The sequence below is a fragment of the Lotus japonicus genome, chromosome 6 (assembly GCF_012489685.1).
Source record: "Lotus japonicus ecotype B-129 chromosome 6, LjGifu_v1.2".
Lineage (NCBI taxonomy): Eukaryota > Viridiplantae > Streptophyta > Magnoliopsida > Fabales > Fabaceae > Lotus > Lotus japonicus.
The window spans coordinates 14,330,473-14,353,115 of NC_080046.1; positions in this window are offsets into that span (position 1 = coordinate 14,330,473).

Sequence of the window (22,643 nt, forward strand, 5' to 3'; positions counted from 1 at the left end):
ACCTTTTTCACTTTCTAAACTTCCCACCCTGCCCCTTCCTCTTCACTCTCCCACTCAACCTAACTCACGCTGCCACTCTCCATCTCCCACACACTCAACCTTTCATCTTCTTCACTCTCCTCCGTCCTCTTCTTTGCTCTCTCCTTCTCCCTCGCACTCAACTTCAACCTCTTGTCCAGATATGAGTTCATCAATCTCTTCTCCTCCATTCTCTTATTCCGGGATCTACCATTTTTTTTCAAGATTTAGTTTTTCCGGGTTTTAGAACCCAGAAGTACAAAATTATGTTTTGGGATTTATATCCCGGAATATTTAATGTTGTAAGTTAGTATTTTCCGGGTTTTAGAAACCGAGCGTACAAATATACGTTCCGGGAATTAGATCCCGGAATATTTAATGTTGCAATTTAGCTTCTTTCCGGGTTTTATAACTCGGTAGTGAAAATTTAGTTTCCGGGAATTAGATCCCGGAATATTTAATGCTGCATTTTTTTTTCCAGGTTTACAATTCTCGGAAGATTTTGGAATTTTAAACCTGGGAATAATGTTGCATTGTTTCTGGGATTTACACTCCTGGAATGAGTCTCGACAGGGCTTTCGGGATTACAAAACCCAGAAGGCATTTTTTCAAGGGCATTATGGACAATCCCCACTTTAAATTGGGGTGTTAAATTGGTTGATGGGGTGACAAATTTAATATCCCTTACTTTTATTATAGTATGAGTTGAAAGTCCTAACACAATCCATTTACGAGCTAATTGGCTAGCCCAAAAAAATTTAAAAAAATATTATATTTGAAAGCAAACCTTCTTTTTAAACACTGACAAGTGACAAGGATATCCTAAACTTTTTACGTTATATTTTTATCATTATTAAAATAATTAATAAATAATTTTAATTCTTTAATCACCATCCTGACTTACTCATCAAAAAGTGGGTTATAAAAGTGGGCAAAAATTCGGTTAACAGGTTGTGATTCTCAACACAACCATCCAAAAAGGCGTGTCAAAAGGGTCAAACCTGTTTGACACACCTTTTTAAAGTGAAGAAACGAGTCAAAGAAAGGAGAGCTAGAAGACCTTCTCGTTGGCAGCACCAGCTTCACCGACAGCCCTCGCATCACGTTCAGCGGCGATGGCTCAAGCAGCTAATGGGGTGCAGAAATTGCAGGAAAATTGGAGATCAAGGAGGTTAAGGGGGTCACCTAACATGGAAATAGAACCAACCTTAGGTGGGATGCCGACTTCCTTACAAAACAAGCAACTACATGAGATGGGAGCTGATGTTGAGAGTGATCTCTTAGACCCAGGTTAGCAATACCTTGCACGAGTAAGGTGTATGTACTTGAGAAATGCTAGTAACATTTTTTTTGACACTCTTTTTCTAACACTTTCTTTTTCATTGATCAAAATCTGTGTAGGGTCCACTAAATTATATTGGTCTCACTCCCAGTTTAATGGGACCTACATATTTTTTTTTTGAAAGTTAAAAATATATATTATATAAATAAGAAATGTTGAGAAACAACCCTCTCAACATGGATGTGCAAGAGTGTGCTAAAAGACTAGTAAGGCTTCGTTTGGCCCGGCTTATTTCGAACTTAAAAGCTACTTTTAAGTCAAAGTTAAAAATATGAGCTTTTAATAAAGGCTTAAATATGTTGGAGGTCCCTCTTAAATAGGGGTCCTTTGGTTAAGGCCCCTATAAAATTTTTTGGGTGGAATAAGCCCCTAATGTGAAAATAATATATAGTGATAAGCCCCTGCCGTGAGGTTACGTTTAATTTCTGATGATTCTGCAAACGGCACTGACATGGATTATATTTTGTGAAAATTATTCAATTAAAGAGGGTGTCACGTAAGTAAATGAGGGTTGAAAAAAATAAAAATAAAAATAAAATAAAAACCCAAGTAAAAAACCTAAGTACGTTTGGAGATTTTATTTTTTTATTCTTTTCAACCCTAATTTACTTACGTGGCACCCTCATAATTTCACAAAATATAATCCAAGTCAGCGCCGTATGCAGAATCCTCATAAACTAAACGGAACCTCACGGCAGGGGCTTATCACTATATATTATTTTCATATTAGGGGCTTATTCCACCCAAAATTTTTTGTAGGGACCTTAACCAAAGGACCCCTATTTTAGAGGGACCTCCAACATATTTAAGCCTTTAATAAAAGTAGAAGTTGATTGTTAATTTTCATTTCTGGACTGGGCGGGACATAAATAAGATTATGTCCCGCCCAAAATGAACAATAAACCATTGACGATAGCCAAGGCGGGAAAGGCAACATGACGAGTTTCATTGCTCTCCCTTAGGTGATGGACCCACAAGCCAGCTGGAAGATTCCTTTGGATTTGTCTTATATGTACGGGGATTTGGGCCCTGATTGTCAGGCCCAAATATAGGAAAGATCCATATCATGACCACCCCCTCTATAAAAGGGGAGGTCATCCACTTGTACGAAACCAACTTTTTCAGCATTAATGAGAATATTCCTTTTATGGTAGACTTGCTATTTTAGTGCTCTGCTAGGGTTTACTTTTTATCTTACGTAAGCTTGCCCTAGTACAGAACATTGGCGCCGTCTGTGGCTCAGACTTAGCTCTTCCGGTGACAGAAGGAGGAATCGCGAGCCATGGAGACTCGTTCATGCGGCGCGATCATCGCCGGCGCGGTGGTGGTCGACACGGCGGTCGCGCCGGCGGACGAAACAACAACCGTCCCGTACTGGACGAGCAAGAGCAGGAAGCTTCCTCGGAGGGGGTCCACTCAGTGGCGCCGTCGCCGGCGTCATTGGTGAATGCAGCTCCGGGAAGACCTTCAGATCTGATCGCTAAATCAGATCCAGGTGTTCGGCGGCGTTCAACGCCGCCTGACTACGTGAATTTGGAAGATCTTAAAACCACTGCTCCACGGAGAGCGCAAGAGGCAGTGACAGGTATCACGCCTGCGGCATTGCAACAAATGTTAGATACCTTGCAGAAGGTGCAGTCCCAAAACGAGCAGTTGCAAGCCCAAGTTGAGTATCTTACTCAGCGGCAGGATTTTAAGCAAGAACAACGCCTGGAGGCGGAGGATGTAGTTGAATTCCAACCTTTTGTTCCAGCCATCACTAGGGTGGACATTCCAAAGCACCTGCAAACCATGGCATTAGACGCCTTTTCGGGCGAATCTGATCCTATGGAGCATCTTAGATACTTCAATACCAAAATGGTGATCGGCGGGGCGACGGATGCGGTAAAATGTCGATTATTGCCTTCCACGTTCAAGGGCATGGCGATGCAGTGGTTCATTCGACAACCGCCCTTCTCCATTGATAATTTCACTGATCTGTCCACTAAGTTTCTGACTCAATTTTCCGCCAATAAAACCACAAAAGCAACAATGTTTGATCTTATCAGCATACATCAGCAACCAGGCGAGAAATTAAAAACCTACATGGCACGCTTCAGCAAGATGGCGGTGCAGTTGGAGGATGAAAATCCAGATGTCTGTTTGGCGTCATTCAAAAATGGCCTTCGGGCGGGAGATTTGAATAGAGACTTAACAAGGCGACCGGCGAAGGATATGATGGATCTTCGCGCTCGTGTTCAAGAGTTCATATTGATCGAGCAAGATGACCAGAAGAAACAAGAAAGAGAGGAAGGACGTAAGCAGTCTCAATCTGGAGGTGTTTCACAAGACAAATCTAAGGCGGGGAAGGAAACCAGGATAGCGCAAACCCCCCGTGTACCAAGACCGGGACCATACCAAAACTCTAAACCTGGCTTTCAAAATACATGGCACAGAAATTCACAAGGTCCCGCTGCTGCCACAGCTGGTCAGCCTGATGCTTCGCCAACGCCAGTCCCACTTACTAAGTTGAATGCACCCTTAAGTACCATTTTAAGGGCGGTTGGACAGACCAACGTTGTGCAGTACCCACCACCCCCACGGCGGCCGCCAGCTAACGTGGACACCAATAGGTGGTGCGAGTACCACAAAGCGTTGGGGCATACGACAGATAATTGCTGGAATTTAAGGCGGGAGATTGATCGCTTGATTAAAGCTGGCCATTTGGCAAACTTTGTTAAAGACACAGCAGCGCCGGAGGTAGCTAAAATCACTCAAGGGGACAAAGGTAAAGGTAAAGAGATAGTTGAAGAGTTGGGCGATCCTGTTGGGGAATGCTCATCTATTGCAGGAGGATTTGGCGGGGGTGCAATTTCAAGTAAGGCTAGAAAACGCTACGTAGCGGCAGTACACTCAGTACAGGAGTCGAACGAAGGCGAGTGTTGGGTGAATCATTCCCCTATTATATTTACCCCTCAGGATTTCGCGCATGTAATTCCCCATGACAACGATCCAATTGTGGTAACAATTAGGGTTAACAATTATGTGACAAAGAAAGTATTCTTAGACCAGGGATCTTCGGCGGATATCATCTATGGAGACGCCTTTGATCGCCTGGGACTAAAGGAATCAGATTTGAAACCATACAGGGGAACTTTGGTGGGATTCACAGGAGACCGTGTCAGTGTGCGGGGATACGTCGAAATTCCGACTGCCTTTGGAGAAGGAGAATTTGTCAAGAAGTTTCAAGTAAAGTACTTAGTATTGGCGTGTAGAGCCAATTACAACGTACTCTTGGGGCGAGACACCCTCAACAAGGTCTGCGCGGTCATCTCAACTGCTCATTTAATTGTTAAATATCCCGCCTGCAACGGGAAGGTCGGGATATTGCGTGTAGACCAGAATGCAGCAAGGGAATGCTATTTGAGAAGCGTGGCGCTCTATGGGCGGACGGCCGCCAAGGAGAGCCATCGAATTACAGAAATCTTCCCACAAGAAGGATTTAGCTTGGACCCAAGAGACGATGCTGATGATTTTCGCCCACAACCGCTGGAAGAAACCAAGCAGGTGCAAGTCAAGGACAAGTTTCTAAAGATTGGCAGTGGTTTGACAACAGAACAAGAGGACAGACTAATCACCCTTCTGGGTGATAATCTAGATCTCTTCGCATGGACCATCAATGATGTACCAGGGATTGATCCCAAGGTGATCACTCACAAACTAGCCATACGACCAGGGGCGACCCCGGTCATCCAACCAAGGCGAAGAATGAGTGAAGAAAAGAACAAGGCTGTACAAGTAGAGACTGAAAAATTGATCAAGGCCCGCTTCATCCGTGAGGTACAGTACCCAACGTGGCTCGCCAATGTTGTAATGGTCAAGAAGGCCAATGGGAAATGGCGAATGTGCACGGACTACACGAGCCTGAACAAAGTGTGTCCCAAAGATTCGTACCCACTTCCCAATGTTGATAAGCTTGTGGATGGAGCTTCAGGGAATGAACTTTTAAGTCTCATGGACGCTTATTCGGGCTATAATCAGATTATGATGCATCCCTCGGATGAGGAAAGTACAACATTCATGACCAATCAGGCGAACTATTGTTACAAGACAATGCCTTTTGGTTTGAAGAATGCAGGAGCTACGTACCAACGGCTCATGGACAAAAATTTTTCAAAGCAAGTAGGCAGGAATATGGAGGTGTATGTGGATGACATGATTGTAAAATCCGCCAGGGCTAGTGATCATGGTGGCGACCTTAAAGAAGCGTTTGATCAGTTAAGAACATATCAAATGAAGTTGAACCCTGAGAAGTGTTCTTTTGGGATTCAGGGAGGAAAGTTCTTGGGATTTATGTTAACATCAAGAGGAATAGAAGTGAACCCAGATAAGGGAAGGGCGATCTTGGAAATGAAAAGCCCAACAAGTGTAAAGGAGGTTCAGCGTTTGACAGGGCGAATGGCCGCCTTGTCACGTTTCTTGCCAATGGCGGGTGACAAAGCGGCCCCGTTCTTCACATGTTTAAAAAAGAATTCAAAGTTTCAGTGGACAGAGGAATGCGAACAAGCTTTTACCAGATTGAAAGAAACATTGGCCACATTACCGGTACTCTCCAAGCCAACACCAGGCGTTCCATTAGTGCTCTATTTAGCGGTTACTGACAAGGCGGTAAGTACGGTTTTGCTCCAGGAAGAAGGAAAAAAGCAGAAAGTTATATATTTCGTGAGTCATACTTTACAGGGGGTAGAATTGCGTACCAAAAAATTGAAAAGGCGGCTTTGGCGATCCTGAAAACTGCAAGGCGCCTCAGACCTTACTTCCAAAGTTTTCAAGTCAAAGTTAAAACTGATGTTCCCTTAAGGCAAGTACTTCAGAAGCCTGATTTATCAGGGCGATTGGTTAGCTGGTCAGTTGAGCTATCAGAGTATGACATACAATATGAGCCAAGGGGCCAAATCACAGTCCAGAGTTTAATTGACTTCGTGGCGGAATTAACACCCACTGAAGGAGAGAAGACTCAAGGAGAATGGGTCCTGTCTGTGGATGGATCCTCTAATAACACTGGAAGTGGGGCGGGAATAACAATCGAAAGTCCAGATAAAATGATCATTGAACAGTCTCTCAAGTTCGAGTTCAAAGCGAGCAATAATCAATCTGAGTACGAGGCTCTGATTGCCGGCTTAAGGTTGGCCATTGAGTTGGGAGTCCAGAAGTTATTTATCAAAGGAGATTCGCAGTTAGTGGTTAAACAAGTGAAAGGCGAGTACCAGGTGAAGGATCCGCAACTGTCCAAATATTTGGAAGTGGTGCGCAGATTGATGATGGAGGTCAAAGAAATCAAAATAGAACATGTCCCGAGGGGACAAAATGAGAGGGCTGATGTGTTGGCGAAGTTGGCAAGCACAGGGAGATTGGGCAACTACCAGACAGTCATTCAAGAAACCCTGCCTCGCCCGAGCATTGATTTGGTAGAAATAAAGTTGAAAGCTGTAAAGTCAGTCAGTGAGGGCGAGATATCTTGGATGGAATCGATTAAAACCTTCTTAGAGAACCCACCAAAGGAGGATGATTTGAACACGAGAACAAAACGAAGGGAAGCCAGTTTCTACACACTGGTGGGTGGTGAGTTGTATCGGCGAGGAATCATGTCTCCTATGCTCAAATGTGTCGATATCAAGGACGCCCTCGGAATAATGGCGGAAGTCCACGAAGGTGTGTGTTCTAGTCATATTGGCGGGCGATCCTTGGCAGTTAAGGTGATAAGAGCAGGATTCTATTGGCCAACGATGAAGAAGGATTGTTTGGAGTATGTTAAGAAATGTGAAAAATGTCAAGTCTTTTCTGACCTACACAAGGCTCCACCAGAAGAATTAACAACCATGATGGTGCCTTGGCCGTTCGCCATGTGGGGGACCGATATCTTAGGACCATTCCCTGTGGCGAAGGCACAAATGAAGTACATCATCGTGGCGGTTGATTACTTCACTAAGTGGATAGAAGCTGAGGCAGTAGCAACTATCACGGCCGCCAAGGTCAGGAGCTTCTTGTGGCGAAGGATTGTTTGTAGATTTGGGGTCCCCAGGGCATTAGTAATGGATAACGGAACACAATTCACAAGTAGTGTTACCCGAGAATTTTGTACAGAAATGAGAATCGAGATGCGATTTGCCTCTGTAGAACATCCACAGACCAATGGGCAGGCTGAATCGGCTAACAAAGTTATCCTGAAAGGTTTAAAGAAGAAACTGGATGAAGCAAAAGGGCTTTGGGCGGAGGAACTACCAGGCGTTCTTTGGGCATACAACACCACGGAACAGTCAAGCACAAAGGAAACCCCGTATCGTCTAACTTATGGAACTGACGTCATGCTCCCAGTGGAAATTGAAAACCAAAGTTGGCGAGTGGCTCGGTTTAATGAAAATGACAACGGAGAAAACTTAATAGCAAATCTAATCATGCTGCCCGAGGAACAACGAGAGGCCCACATAAGAAATGAGGCGGGAAAAGTGAAGGTGGCAAGGAAGTTCTCAACAAAAGTGGTGCCAAGAAAAATGAGGGTAGGAGACTTAGTGCTCCGAAAAAATACAATACCCGATAAACAAAACAAACTTTCACCCAACTGGGGCGGGCCTTACAGGATTATTGGCGATGTTGGAGGAGGAGCTTATAAGTTGGAACAACTAAGCGGTCAAAAGGTTCCACGAACATGGAACGCCTCTCATCTAAAGCAGTATTTTAGTTAGTAGAAACAACAAATGTAAATGAAGTCGCACTCTTTTTCCCTTTCTTTGGAAAGGTTTTTAATGAGGCGACAATTGTAATAAAAATTAATGAAAAGATCATTTCAACAGAATCGTATATGTTTTTTGAATTTTTATTACGAGTTCATGCAATGCAAATCGTATCAAGGTATGCAATACCGCGAGTAAACCTTTCGGAATAAGAAAGTATCGCCTTCAAAAGTTAAAAGCCTTGGCAATTCTAGTGGCCACTAGAAACCAAGCCTCGTCGCGAAATCGGCTAAGGTATATAACAACGAAAGTTGGAAACAACTAAAACAACGAATGAACTTAAGATGATATCCATTTAAAGTAGAGAAAAGGGGGCGATGCCCATACATGATTTGGAATGAAAATAAAAGACAGGGCAATGCCCAAAGAAAAATTTCAACTTCACAAAATAAAAACAAATTCAAGCCAGGTTCTCGTTGTTGGCATTGTTGCCCTGGCTTGTCCCAGCGTGAGGATCTTCCTTCCCTTGATCCTCATTCCTGTTTTTCTCATTCCCATCCTCGCCATCTTCTTCAGGCTCACTCTCATCATTGAATTGGGGAAGGAGGTCGAGGCTAATGTCATCATCACCAACTACTTGACCATCCTTGATCTCCTTCAGCCACCCAATGCGGGAAAGATCAAAGCCCGGCTCAACTACACTGATCTGCTCTTTGGCCGCCAGAAAGCCTTGAGCATATTGGAGAGAAGCACGCCCTAGGATGGAAGCATTCAGGCGATCATATTTCTTTTCCAACTTCTGATATTTGGCTTGAACGGCAGTGTGCTTGTCATTTATGGCTTCTTTAAGAGACTTGGTCTTTTGAAGAAGCAGGTCCGAAGCAGCCAAGTCTTCAGTTAATTTAGCACACTTCTCCTCAGCAGATTTCAGCTTGTTGTTGGCAGTCTCAGCATCAGTTTTAGCCCGTTCATAGGCTATCTTGTAATCAGCTGCCTTCTTCTCAAAACGGTTCTTGGCTGAGATCAACTCTTTCACACACTTAGCCATTCCCGCCACAGTACTGGCGGCAGAAAGCGCGTGATGGATCGCCATGGAAGCAATGTTGGGGGGACCCTGACCGGAAATGTCCTTGTGAATCCGGTTGTCAAAAGTACGGGTCATGAATTCCAGCCCATTGAAGTGAGGATCCGACAAGTTCAGCAAGGGGGGAGGAGCTTCGCCACCAATGGCTGAACTAGGGCCAGCCTGGCCAAATGGAGTTGATGGGCGGTTGATCAGCGTGCTTGAATCTTGTTGAGGGGGCGGGACATTGTCATGTCCCTTCTTTTTCTCAGCTGGACGACTTTTTGAATCAAGAGTTGATTGGTGGAGAGGCTTACCACCAGCAACACCTGAAGTTTTTTGACGTTTAGGGTCCCTGACGTTGTCAGAACCCGAGGTACCTTCATTCTTCTTCTTCTGCTCAGTTTCGGCGGCCCTCTTCTTCGCCGCCGCAGCAGACTGGGCGAGGTACTCCTTCATCTTGAGTGGGTTCGCGTCAACCTTGCCTTTTCCCATCGTAGCTGTACGGAAAACATCAATTAGACGAGATACATGAACAAAGAAAAAGAAGTTACGTACAAAGATTATAAACTTACTAAAAAATTGATTTAAAGTGCCGGATTTCGACGCCTCAATCAAGTCGTGACCGGAAATTACTGGTAGTGTGCGGAGGTAATCGGCGACGCCTTGTTCAGATTCATCCAAGGCGTCGTATGAAACGGATATTTTTCGGCGAGGGTTCTTTGTCCAGTAAAAAGGGAAGAGAGGGTTATTGTCAGAATCTCGGAACAAGTTCTTTATCTCGGGCGACTCCACAACTTTAAAGTATTTCTTCTGCCATACTTTGTAATGGCTTTTAAGGGCGGTAAACCGACTCATGTTCTTACGGGCTAATAGTGGAACCCATTTCACAGAAGTAGGTTTAGTGGTGACTGATTTATAGAAAAGGAAGAACAAGGGATAGGTTGGAGTGAAACTCAAGTGTTCACAAAGAATTTCAAAGCAGCGGAGGAAACCCCAGGCGTTGGGCTGGAGTTGGCAAGGCGCCACATTCAGAAAAGAAAGAACGTGACATATAAACGGCGAGAAAGGAAGTTTAATGTTTAAGTCTAAGAAGAAATAGCCATAAACAAAGAAAAAATCGGGCGATCCATCGGCTGGTTCTTTACGCAACAGAACACAGTCATCTTCGCCACATGGGAGGACATTCAACAGATGATCTTCATTATTCGAGGTGGCGGGATCTATCTTCGTGAACCCTTGAGCAGAAATTCGAAGCGAACTAATGCTCCCAACGCTGCTCCAGATAGAATGCAACAGACATTTATCTTCAACTAAATGCACGTCAGAGCGCCATTCAGGTGAAGACAAATCTCCATTAGAGGAGAGAATTGAGTCTACAGAGCCGGCGGGACCGGAATCATCATGGGTAGAAGGCGAGGAATGAATTTCAATTATAGAGGGGGCGACAACTTCCTCCTCCGTGGAGGGTGAAGAAAGTTCTAGGGAAGAAAGGCTAGCGTTTGGTAAAGACATGCGAGGCAGTTTCATAAAAAGAAGATGAACAGAGTTAAAAGTAAAAAGAAGATGAACAGAGTTAAAAGAAGAAAGAAGATGAACAGAGTTAGAGAAAAAAGAAGTAAACGAAGAATCTCAGGAAAGAGAAAAACTAACCAGGGGAAGAACTGTGGATTTGAGAAAGGATAACGTCGGAGATAGGGGAGCACCGCGCAATGACGACGGCCGGAGGAAGAAAAGGTTCACCGGAGTTCAAAAGAGGGAATGAAAGCTGCGGTGAAAAGGTTTTCAGAACAAAGGTTTTAGGAAAGTGAAAAAATGAAAAGTGAAAAGGGGTTTTTTATAGAGAGAAAGGAGGAGAGAGAGAGTGAATGGGGGAAGATCGTGGGATCGTGGGATTTGAAATTCGAAAAGGTAGGAAGCGAAAAGACGTACTCCTCGAGACGCACAACTGAAAATTGCATTTATAACAAATGATGATGAAATCCCGGAAAATAAGGATACGTGCGTCAGTTGAAAAGACGTGATTGACGGTTATAACTAATGGCGACATATCTTTGAAACGACAACAAAGGTGGCGAAGCGTGAAAATGGCGATGTAACAACGAAAGTAAAATGGCGATGAACGAACAAACAATAGAGGCGAACTACTGGGTAACATGATAAAGACATTTCGACTCAATTACTCGAGTCTCATGTCTTGGGGGCATGTGGACTGGGCGGGACATAAATAAGATTATGTCCCGCCCAAAATGAACAATAAACCATTGACGATAGCCAAGGCGGGAAAGGCAACATGACGAGTTTCATTGCTCTCCCTTAGGTGATGGACCCACAAGCCAGCTGGAAGATTCCTTTGGATTTGTCTTATATGTACGGGGATTTGGGCCCTGATTGTCAGGCCCAAATATAGGAAAGATTCATATCATGACCACCCCCTCTATAAAAGGGGAGGTCATCCACTTGTACGAAACCAACTTTTTCAGCATTAATGAGAATATTCCTTTTATGGTAGACTTGCTATTTTAGTGCTCTGCTAGGGTCTACTTTTTATCTTACGTAAGCTTGCCCTAGTACAGAACAATTTCTTTTATAACTTAAAAGCTACTTTTAAGTTAAAAGTTGTTTGGTAAATGTGATCATTGGTGCAACTATTTGTGTGCTGTGAGGATTGTTAAAGAAAGGAATTACTCCGAATGTATATACTTTCACTGCAATTTTTTTTTGAAAGGATAATAATAAACCAGAAACAAGACAAAAACTCTAGAGTAGTACAACCATGACCCAAAACAGAGACAATACAAAGAAATAAGAAAAGAAACAACAACTAAAGAAAGGGAAAAGGAAAAACAAGCACATCAAAACAACATCAGGGACCAATTTCTGGGCTTTGCCGCACGAGTAAGATTGCTGAAGCATCCAAACTTTTCGATGAATTGGCGGAAAGGAAAATCAAGCCAACTAAGGTGACATATAATGTATGATTGAAGGTTGTTGCAGGGATCACAAAAAACATAGTTTGAATTTCATAGTTTGAATTGCTTGAAGATATGCTCGAGCAGGGACATGTTGTGAAATTTAAACTCATCCACTTCTTAAAAAAAACATATCCATCCCCTAGGGTTGATCTTTTATCTTCTCATTCCCAATTTCAGAGGAACTACTTCTGCATCCAAACCTTGAAGGCCTCTGGACACGCCAATGCCATCGCAAAATTTCTGGATCGAACCTTCATCTGCTCGCTACAATCTCCAACCCAATTTCACGGAGAATTCAAGCATCTTCCCCTTCTGCTCTTCGCTGAATTTGGTCCTGCTTCTCTCCTTCTTGCTCGGATTCTCTATTCCCGCCCCTTCATCGGGATTTCCAAGGGCGCACATGGGGCGGCGCTGATTTTGATTTCTGGCCGTGGAGGTGGTGGGAGGGTAGGAAATGATGAGAGAGCGGCGGCGGAGAGCGAGTTACCGCAGAGAAGATGAGTCCTTGTTATCGCTGAGAAAGACAACCACAAATCGTTGAGGAAGATAACAGAGAAATATTGTTTGCTCTTGCAGAGCCATGGAGGATACGGTTTCAAGAGGAAGAGAGGAAATCCACGATGGAGGTCAGGATTTTACAAGACGTGGGTTGACACAAGGATTAGAAAAAAGCTCCTCAAGATATCTTTTTCTAAAAAGTTACTTTTATCATATTTCTTCAGTAAAAATAAGTAACTTTTAAGTCAAAGAAATTTTAATGAAATCTGTTTGGCCCAACTTTACCTTAAAAGTGACTTTTAAGTCAAAAATAAGTTGGGTCAAACACTACCTAAATACCCCAAGCGACTACTCCTCTAAAAATGGATTTATAAAAGTCAAAAAACGACGACAAATACGACCGAATGAAATAACCAAGCCGTTCAACACCTGCAACAAAGACCAATCCAAAAGAGCAGACTAAAAGCCCCAACAAATAAAACCAAACCACACTATAGAGCTGAAACATAAAACATAAATACCAAGATACGGAACAGACAAAAAAGACAACAATGCTTGCAAAGACTCCATAAACAACATCCAGACCGTAGCAGTGGCACAAAAAAGGATCATCCATCCAAATAAGAGTGTTAGAAAGAGAGCGTGATAGTGTTGCCTCATACTTTACTTAGCACTTTCATTTTCAGTTTTAATTTCCATTTATAGTTTTAACTTAAAAAGTGCTCCATAATTTACACTAATTTTTTTGGTTTCAAGGTTGTATATAACATTTAAACTTGAATGGCTCTCCTAGGGTTTGACACGTTCTGGTCAACTGCTAGGGTTTTGAGCGCCGACTCTGCTTCGTGCTAGTCAACGACCGCCGCCGTCGTAGGTGGTACCGGGCCTGAGGGCCGCTGTCTGTTATCGGTGAGTTCCTTCTTCAGCGGGCACGTCTTCTCCCTGTGGTGGAGGGTCGGGGTTTTCACCTTCTGACCACGTAAACAACACTACTTGCTTTTTCTGGTTTTGTGCGGTCTCGTCCTCTCTTGCTGCCATGGCTGACGACTTCGACGTGGTCCTGGATGGTGATGAGGCGAACATTCTGGTGGTGGAGGCACCTGAGATTGACCCGGTCCTGGTTGAGGACGTGTGGCTCGTGGGAAAAATCCTTACCAAAACAAAGGTTTCGGCTGGGGCATTCAAAACAGTGATGCAGGGCCTTTGGGAGTCCCGTAACTGCATAGAGGTTAGACATGTTGGTCCTAATCTCTTCTCATTCAGATTCGCCAAGACAAAGGATAGGGACCTGGTTCTCAAAACAGGGCCTTGGTTTTTTGAACGCCACATGATGGCGCTGAATGTATTCGACGTTAACATCAACCCTGCAGCCATCCCCATGAGCAGGGTCCCCTTCTGGGTCCAGGTGCATGGCTTGCCGATCACGTTTCGCACTGAGAAAGTTGCAAAATCTCTCGCCGGTGACTTTGACGGTTTCCTCGATTGGGATCGCCGGCGTGACGGAGAGTGTCTGAGAATCAGAGTGTGGGTCAGGATCGACCAACCCATCCGTAAGGGGAAGCTAGTGGCCGTGCCGGGTGGCAAACCATGCAAGGCGCTCTACAAATATGAGAAGCTGCGGAACTTCTGTTTCAGTTGTGGACACCTCGATCACATTGAGAAGGAGTATGGGGTGATCGGTGATAATCTCGAGGTCCAGCCACAGAGGTTTGGTCCATGGTTGAGGGCGGAGAAGGAAAAAGGTGGTGGCGGTAATGGCCAGAATGGTGGCAACCGTAGGGAACAAGAATACCATGATGTTGAGGATGTGAAACATGACAAGGTATTGGGGGAAGAGGTTAATGGAGGAAAAGGAAAAGTTGATCCTTTGGCCAATGCGAAGTCACAGGAGAGCCAAGACAAGGGAAAGAAGGAAGCTTTTCTTTTCTCAGCTAGAAAGGACAAGGGGTCTGCCAGCACAGAACCTTATTTCCCTTCATATAGGGGCTCTCACAAGTTCAAGCCTCGGGGAGGTATTGTCATCAAGGAACCATCAGTGGAGGATAATGATCAACAGAAGCATAAGAAAAGAGCTAGTGGGTATGGGTCAACCCCGCTTTTTGATGCAAGCAAGACTTTTGACTCACCACCTTTGAAAATACTGAATTCTGATAGTGGATTGGGCTCGGCGGCGGCTGCGGAGCAGCCCCGCCCACCTCAATGAGGATCTTAGCATGGAACTGCCGCGGGCTTGGGAACCTGGAGGCAGTGGGGGCTTTGCGCAAGCTCATCCATTCTGAAGTTCCTGATGTGGTTTTTCTTTCAGAGACTAGACGGTATACTACTGAAATGCTTCGTCACCGCGGTATGGGTGGCTTACAAAATATTTTTCCTGTCCAGTGTGAGGGTCATGGAAAGACGAGAGCGGGTGGTCTTTGCCTAATGTGGGGCTCAGAGGTTGAGGTAACTATTGTTAACGCTTCTTTAAATCATATTCTTTTTATGCTAACACACCAGGACAACCCGGGTGTTTCTATGCAGGTCCTTGCCATTTATGGCTTTCCTGATTTGCAGAATAAATTTCGCACGTGGGAATTGGTTCGACGGTTCAAGCCTACAGGCTCAGTGCCTTGGCTTTGCATTGGTGATTTTAATGATATTATTTCCCCGCCTGATAAGCTTGGGGGTGATCCGCCTGACTTAAGTCAGTTGCAAGTGGCAACCCAAGCTTGTGCAGATTGTGGGATCCACTTGGTGGAATCTTCCGGTTACTCCTTCACTTGGTCTAATAAGAGGGCCCACCCGGCGACGGTGGAAGAACGGTTAGACTATGCTCTGATCAATCACACGTGGGAAGATATGTGGCCGGTCTCAAAGGTATCACACTTAGTGAGGTACCAATCTGATCACAACCCCATTGTTTTCCATTGTGGTTATCGCAGGTCTGAGTTTACCAGGAATCGTGTTAAAATGTTTCGTTTTGAGGAAATTTGGTTAGAAAGTGGAGAGGAGTGCACTGAAATTGTAACAGAATGCTGGAATGATCAAGATGTTCCTTTCCTAGAGAAGGTGGGAAAGTTGGGCCAGAATTTGGAGGCTTGGGGTAAAGCCAAGTATGGTGATATTCCGAAAAGAATTGCTGAAACAAAAAAGCAACTTCAGAGGCTTCAGAGAGAGGTGCAAACAATACAGGTGGTCTCAGCGTCCAAAGAGTCCGAAAAAGAATTAGAGGAGCTTCTGAAAATTGAGGAGATAGCCTGGGCACAACGTTCTAGAGCTACTTGGCTGAAGAGTGGTGATAAAAATACGAGGTTCTTCCACACAAAGGCAACCCAGAGGCGGAAGAGAAACTTGATTGAGGAAATTGAGGATGCTAATGGAGTTAAATTCCAGCGAGATGTGGACATAGCAAGAGTTCTGAAAAACTATTTTGAGGATATTTTTAGCTCTTCAAACCCTTCAGGGGAGGAAGAGCTGGCATCCCTGGTGGCTGACCGTGTTACCGAGGCTCATAGATCTATCTTGTCGGTCCCCTTTACCAGAGACGAGGTGGAAGAGGCACTCTTTCAAGTGCACCCTACCAAAGCTCCGGGTGTGGATGGCTTTCCAGCGCTTTTCTACCAAAAATTCTGGCCTATTGTGGGTGATGATGTCTCAACCTTTTGCTTGCAAGTGCTGAATGGTGACTCATTGCCAGGTATGGTCAACCAAACTTTGCTTGTTCTTATCCCTAAGGTTAAGAAAGCTGTGTTAGCAAATCAATTTAGACCTATTAGCTTATGCAATGTGGTGTTTAAAATTATAACTAAAACAATTGCTAATAGGATGAAACTGTTTATGTTTGATTTAATTAGTGAGGCCCAAAGTGCTTTCGTACCGGGTCGCCTGATAACAGATAACGCCTTAATTGCATATGAGTGCTTTCACTATATGAAAAAAAAGATTTCGGGTAAAAATGGTATGATGACACTTAAACTTGACATGTCAAAGGCTTATGATAGAGTCGAATGGTCTTTTTTGAAACAGGTTCTCTTGAAAATGGGCTTCCCAATTAATTGGGTAAATTTAATTATGAGCTGTGTTAATTCTGTTACTTTTTCTATTATGGTGAATGGAAATCCTCAACCGACTTTCGCACCCCATCGGGGTTTGCGACAAGGAGACCCTCTGTCGCCTTACTTGTTCATCCTTTGTGGTGAAGTTTTCTCAGCTTTGATTCAGAAATCAATCCTTACTTCTTCCTTACATGGAATTAAAATTAGTCGTTCTGCACCAGTGATCTCACATCTTTTATTTGCAGATGACAGTATTCTATTTGCCAAAGCCTCGGTCCAGGAAGCAGAATGTGTCTTGAACATCCTGGCGACCTATGAACGGGCTTCTGGACAGAAAATCAACTTAGACAAGTCAATGCTCTCAGTTAGCCGCAATGTGCCAGAGAATAGTTTTCATGAGCTAAAACAGCTTTTGGGTGTAAAGGCAGTGGAGAGCTATGACAAGTACTTAGGTCTTCCAACTATTATTGGAAAATCTAAGTCGCAGATTTTCAGGTTTGTGAAGGAAAGAGTTTGGAAAAAATTAAAAGGCTGGAAAGAGGGTACTTTATCTCGTGCTGGGAGAGAAGTATTGATTAAGGCGGTGGCTCAAGCAATCCCCTCTTATGTAATGTCATGTTTTATTTTACCAGACGGCCTTTGTAAGGAGATTGAGGGGATGATTTCCAGGTTCTATTGGGGTGGTGATGCCTCCAAGCGGAGTCTTCATTGGCTAAGGTGGGATAAACTTTGTCAGCCCAAATTTGATGGGGGTCTTGGTTTTCGTGATTTTAAGTCCTTCAACTTGGCCCTAGTAGCTAAGAACTGGTGGCGAATCCAAAGTAACCCAAATTCTCTCATGGGAAGGGTTTTCAAAAGCGTCTATTTCCCAAGTGGATCCTTGTCTGGTGCTAGGAAAGGTTACCGTCCAAGCTACGCTTGGTCTAGTATTCTTAAGACAAGTGATTTTATTTCCAAGGGTAGCGCATGGCGTATTGGCAATGGCACCACGGTTCGAATTTGGCATGATAATTGGTTACCAAATGGTTCCCCTATTAACTACCGAGAAGATGTGGTTCAAGAGCTTGGCCTTGAGAGGGTTGTGGACCTTCTCTTGCCGGATGGACGAGGCTGGAACAAAGAGCTTATTGAATGGACATTTTGTCCAGCTACAGCACTGCGTATTTTAGCTGTACCTTTACCTTTCCAACCTCAGGACGATCATATGTATTGGGCTGGTTCGGGAGATGGGAAATATTGTGTGAAATCTGGTTATGAGTTCCTGCGAGGCAAGGTATCTCAACAGCTCTCCGAGGCATCCTCCACTATTCGGTTTAGCGCTGAGTTTTGGAAGGAGCTTTGGAAGAGCTCGTGCTTGCCAAGGTGCAAGGAGCTGGTTTGGAGGGCTTGCAATGGGGCTTTGCCGGTCCGTGGCGCGCTGCGGAAGCGGGGTTTAGATGTTGATCCATCGTGTATGCGGTGTGGGGAAGAGGATGAATCTATTGAGCATGTTTTCCTTCGTTGCCCAGTGGCCAGAGCTTGCTGGTTTGCATCTGATTTGGGACTGAGAATTAATGGTGCTCTTCCCTTCCATGAATTCATAGCTGAGGTGCTTCTGTTACATGATGATCATGTCACTTCTTTCTCACAAGAACTGATTTATTCCCTGTGGAAATCAAGGAACAAGCTGCTATTCGAGGGCACGACGAACGCTTGGGACTCAATCTTGGATCGTGCCCGTGCTCTTCGTGCGCCTCCAGCCACGGGAACAGCTCCAGCAGCCATGCGTTCTCGCCGGACAGCTTCATGGGTACGACCTGCACCTGGGCTCATCAAGGTGAACACAGATGCAGCGCTTGGAGGGACAAACTTGCAAGTTTTGGTATGGTCGCGAGGAACAAAGATGGCCTCATCATGGCCGCAGCTTCTTTTTATCCAGTCGTGGCACTTTCAGCTACAATTGCAGAGGCTTTGTCATTGAGATGGGCGATGACTTTGGCAACACGACTTGGCTTTAGGCGCGTCCAGTTCGAGGTGGATTCCTTGCAACTTCACCAAGCATGGCGACGACGTGAGGGTGATTCTTATTTGGCTATGATTATTCAGGATTGTTTTAAACTGTGCGGTTTCTTTGATCATGTTGATCTTTCTTTTACTCGTAGGGAGGGTAATGTTTGTGCCCATTTCATGGCCAAGCATGCATATTCTCTTGATGATGTGGTTTGGGTAGAAGAGGGGCCTCCGGGTCTTCTTCCTCTACTTCACGATGACTTATTGGCTTCTATGCCCACTTTTTAATATCATTCCAATTCATGTTCAAAAAAAGGTTGTACCTGAAAAATGTAGATACTATTTTCTTTACGGATCGATTTCAATGTAAAATATTGAAAACATGAAACTAAATAAAAGTAAGGAGATTAAAAAAAAAATTAAAACCTGAATACAAGAAATGAAACGCAAATAGACCTTTAATTTTTTTTTTTGGGTTGAGATTGTAATGATAATAGTCGATACATTTTTAGTTAGTTAGAATAGTCTTGTTGCTATCTATATATACTTAGAGTGAGAGACAAAAGGAAAACACTTTAAAAAAAAAAAGCAAGACAAAAGGAAAACGTGTTTCTTTTTTTTTTTTTGGGTAAGCAAAAAGCAGAACGTGTTATTGTCCAAAATATATAAGTCATCAAGGAGGGGTAGGGGTGGAAATAGGCCGAGGCGAACCAAGTTTTGTGTGACTTAGGTCCGGTCTGCATTCTTTTTTCGTGGCTCAAGTCTGGTATGTGGCATATCAATATGCCAAATTTTATGGCTTGACCTGACATTTTCTAAGGTCTGGCCTGGCCTACAAGCCTTCTCAAAAGCCTATTTAACATACAATTTTATCAAAAGAAGGTCATTAGGCTTGCGGGCTAATAAGTCTTTTATATATCATTGCACTTTCTTTTCAAATAAAAAATCTGTATCATTACATTTCAAAAACTAAACATATATCATTGGAGGAGAGGTGGACTTGGCAACGGTAGACCGGTAGTGGCGGCTGGCTGCAGCATGCGTCCTGTGTGGCTGAGGATGTGCTATGCTGAATATGTTTGGAACGTTTCTAATCTAGGTTAGGGTAGAGACTTAGGGTTTTTTTTTATACTAAAGTATACATCAGTTTAAAACAAATTAAATTTTATTTATTTATATTATTAATAAAAATAATATATAAGTAGGTCGGTCTATCAAGCTAAATAGGCTTTTTAAATTGTTTGGGTCTGGCCTTTTTAGTTAAATAGACCTTTTAAAAATCTTAAGCCTGACTTTTTTAATAAGCGAGCCAGGCCGGGCCGAGCCTCAGACGAGCCGAGCCATAGACCCCTGACGAGCCGTCTGGCCTATTTCCACCCCTATTTATATTTTGACTTAAACAACCTTTTAATCCCTGGAAAATACATTATTTTTGTTTTTCGTTCCTAGAAAATATTTTTTTTAACATCCTTCCAAAATTAAACGTTTTGTTTTTAGTCTTTACTATCACATTTTTCATCCAATTTAAATGAAATTACACATGGTATGAGTGAAATGGTTATTGTGTTAAATGATTATTGTGTTTATTCATTTATACTCTTACATTAATTATGTTTATTTAAACTTAAATTGGATGAAAAATGCGAAGGAAAGGACTAAAAACAAAACATATAATTTGGGAGGATGTTAAAAAAAAATTCAGAGATGAAAAAAAAAGACATATTTCGCAGGAACTGAAAGTTTATTGAAGCCTTATATTCTCTCTTCATTATTTTATTCTTTACGTGTGATAAAGTAAAACTTTTTCCACAGTTCATGGATCACATCCCTCTACTCGGACATGATCCCACCATACCAAAGAATAGGAATCCTCACAAAGTGAATGGACGCAACTAATCTCTCTCTCTCTCTCTCTCTCTCTCTCTCTCTCTCTCTCTCTCTCTCTCTTTCTCATATGTAAAATTAATACTATTTGGTGGCTTCTACTAGGGGTGAGCATCGGTCGGTTAAGGTCGGTTTCGGGTCCATTTTGGCCGAACCGACCATAACCGACGTGAGTAAAATCAGAACCGAGCTCGACCGTGGAACAGAACAGTTATGTCGGGTTCGGGTTTGTCAGAAATTCGGGTTGCACGGGTGGATTGGGGCGGGTAGGCTCCAACAATCTTCCTATGTTCCAACACCGCTGACAGATAATGGAGTTAAGCCAGTGGTGAAGTTTTTGAGTTCTCCGACGAGGATCCATGAAAGGTTGGGAAAAATGGAGGACTTCGTGGTGGAGATCGCGAGCCATGGAGACTAATAACGAGTCAAACAAAGTATTACAGAGGTCGAATATTAGAGGGTAGAGGGGAAGCCATGGATCAATGAAGAAGAGAAACTAAAATGTTGGAGGATTAGAGAGGGAGATGGGGAACCATGGTGAAATAAAAAAAAGCAAGTGCTGGAGAAAATGAATGGTTCAGATATTTGGTATGAATACTAATGGAATTGGAAGATGAAAGAGAGACGGTTTTGTGGCCTTGGAATGAGAGAGAGAAGTAGTATGTTTCCAATAAAAAATGGCTTATTAGCACTTTTGGTCCCCCACGTTTCAAAAATGTGTAAAAAGAGTCCCCCACGTTTAAAAATAGCATAATGGTACCTCGACGTTAATCTCCGTTAGCAGTTTTGGTCCCTCAGCTGATTTCCGTTAAAAATTTAACGTTTTTGTCTGAGTTGGCGTTTTTTTTTTATGATGTGGCATTTGTTAGAAGATGAATTTTTTTTTCTTTTTTTATTAAATTAAAATAAAATTAAGACACTAATTAACTTCTTAATTATTTACATATTTTAATAAATAAAATGCAAATTAATTATCCTCTTCAATTCTTCATCATCATCGATAGTTCAAAACAATAAACATCAACATCATCAATCTCCTTTATTCTCATCAACCTAAACCCAGATCTACAACCTCTACCACCATCAAATGCCCACCAACACTAGACTTGATTTTTCCCCTCCCCCTCTTCGTTCAACCTCCCCCTCTCCCCCTGGATTTCGATCTGCCTCAGCTTGGTGGTTAAAAAATCACAGGTCAAATCAATCCCAATATGAAAAAATCAAAAAGAAGGGGAAATTCAAAACAGACACTTTTGAAGCCAAGGACAAAGACAAAATGGAAGAAGAGAGAAGAGTGTAGGATCAAACATACAGAGGTGGTAGTATCATACGCAAGCCAAATGGTTGAAAACTGAACCTAACCGAGCTTCCTCTGCGTTATGTACCTTCCTCCAGCGAACTAATCGGCGACCCTGACAGCGTGGTAGCCTCCTTTCATTCGAGCCCCTCATCGTCTTCTTCTGACCCAGATGAAGAACTAGACATCCCCACCCTCTCCCTCTGATCTATTCACACTTCACCCCAAATGGGTTCCTTTGATTTTCAGAAAAAAATTGTGTGATCGTGGAAGAAGAAGAAGAAGGGTCACCAAAGATTGAAGCTTTTGTTTTGGTGAAAAATCTTGGCTTTGTGGGTGTGCCCTTTTCAAATCACAATGACCTCTTCTCTCTTCAACAATCCTCCACTTTTTTCTCTCTGTCTTCTCTTTTCCTTCTCATGATTCTTGTCAACATTTTCATCATCGGTTTGTAATTTTTTTATCAGATCTGGGAGTGGGAAATTTTGGGTCTGGGTCTAGGGGGAAGGGAATTGGAGGTGGGATCTGGAATCAGACATGAAGATTAGGGTTCAAAAATTAGGATTAAGGTTTGTTTTAAAAATTAAAGAAGAAAGAAAAAAGATTAATTAAGAGTTAATTAGGGATTTAAGAGTTAATTTAGTTAATTAAGGATTTAAGAGTTTTTTGCAGTGTTTACATTTTAATTAAATGATTTTATTTTATTTTAATTTTTAATTGTATATGTGGAATTTATAAATAGACATTTCTAAAACTCATCTCTCCTATTCAGGTTCCACGTCATTTAAAAAAAAATCCACATCAGCCAAAAACTAACGTTTTTGGACGGAAAT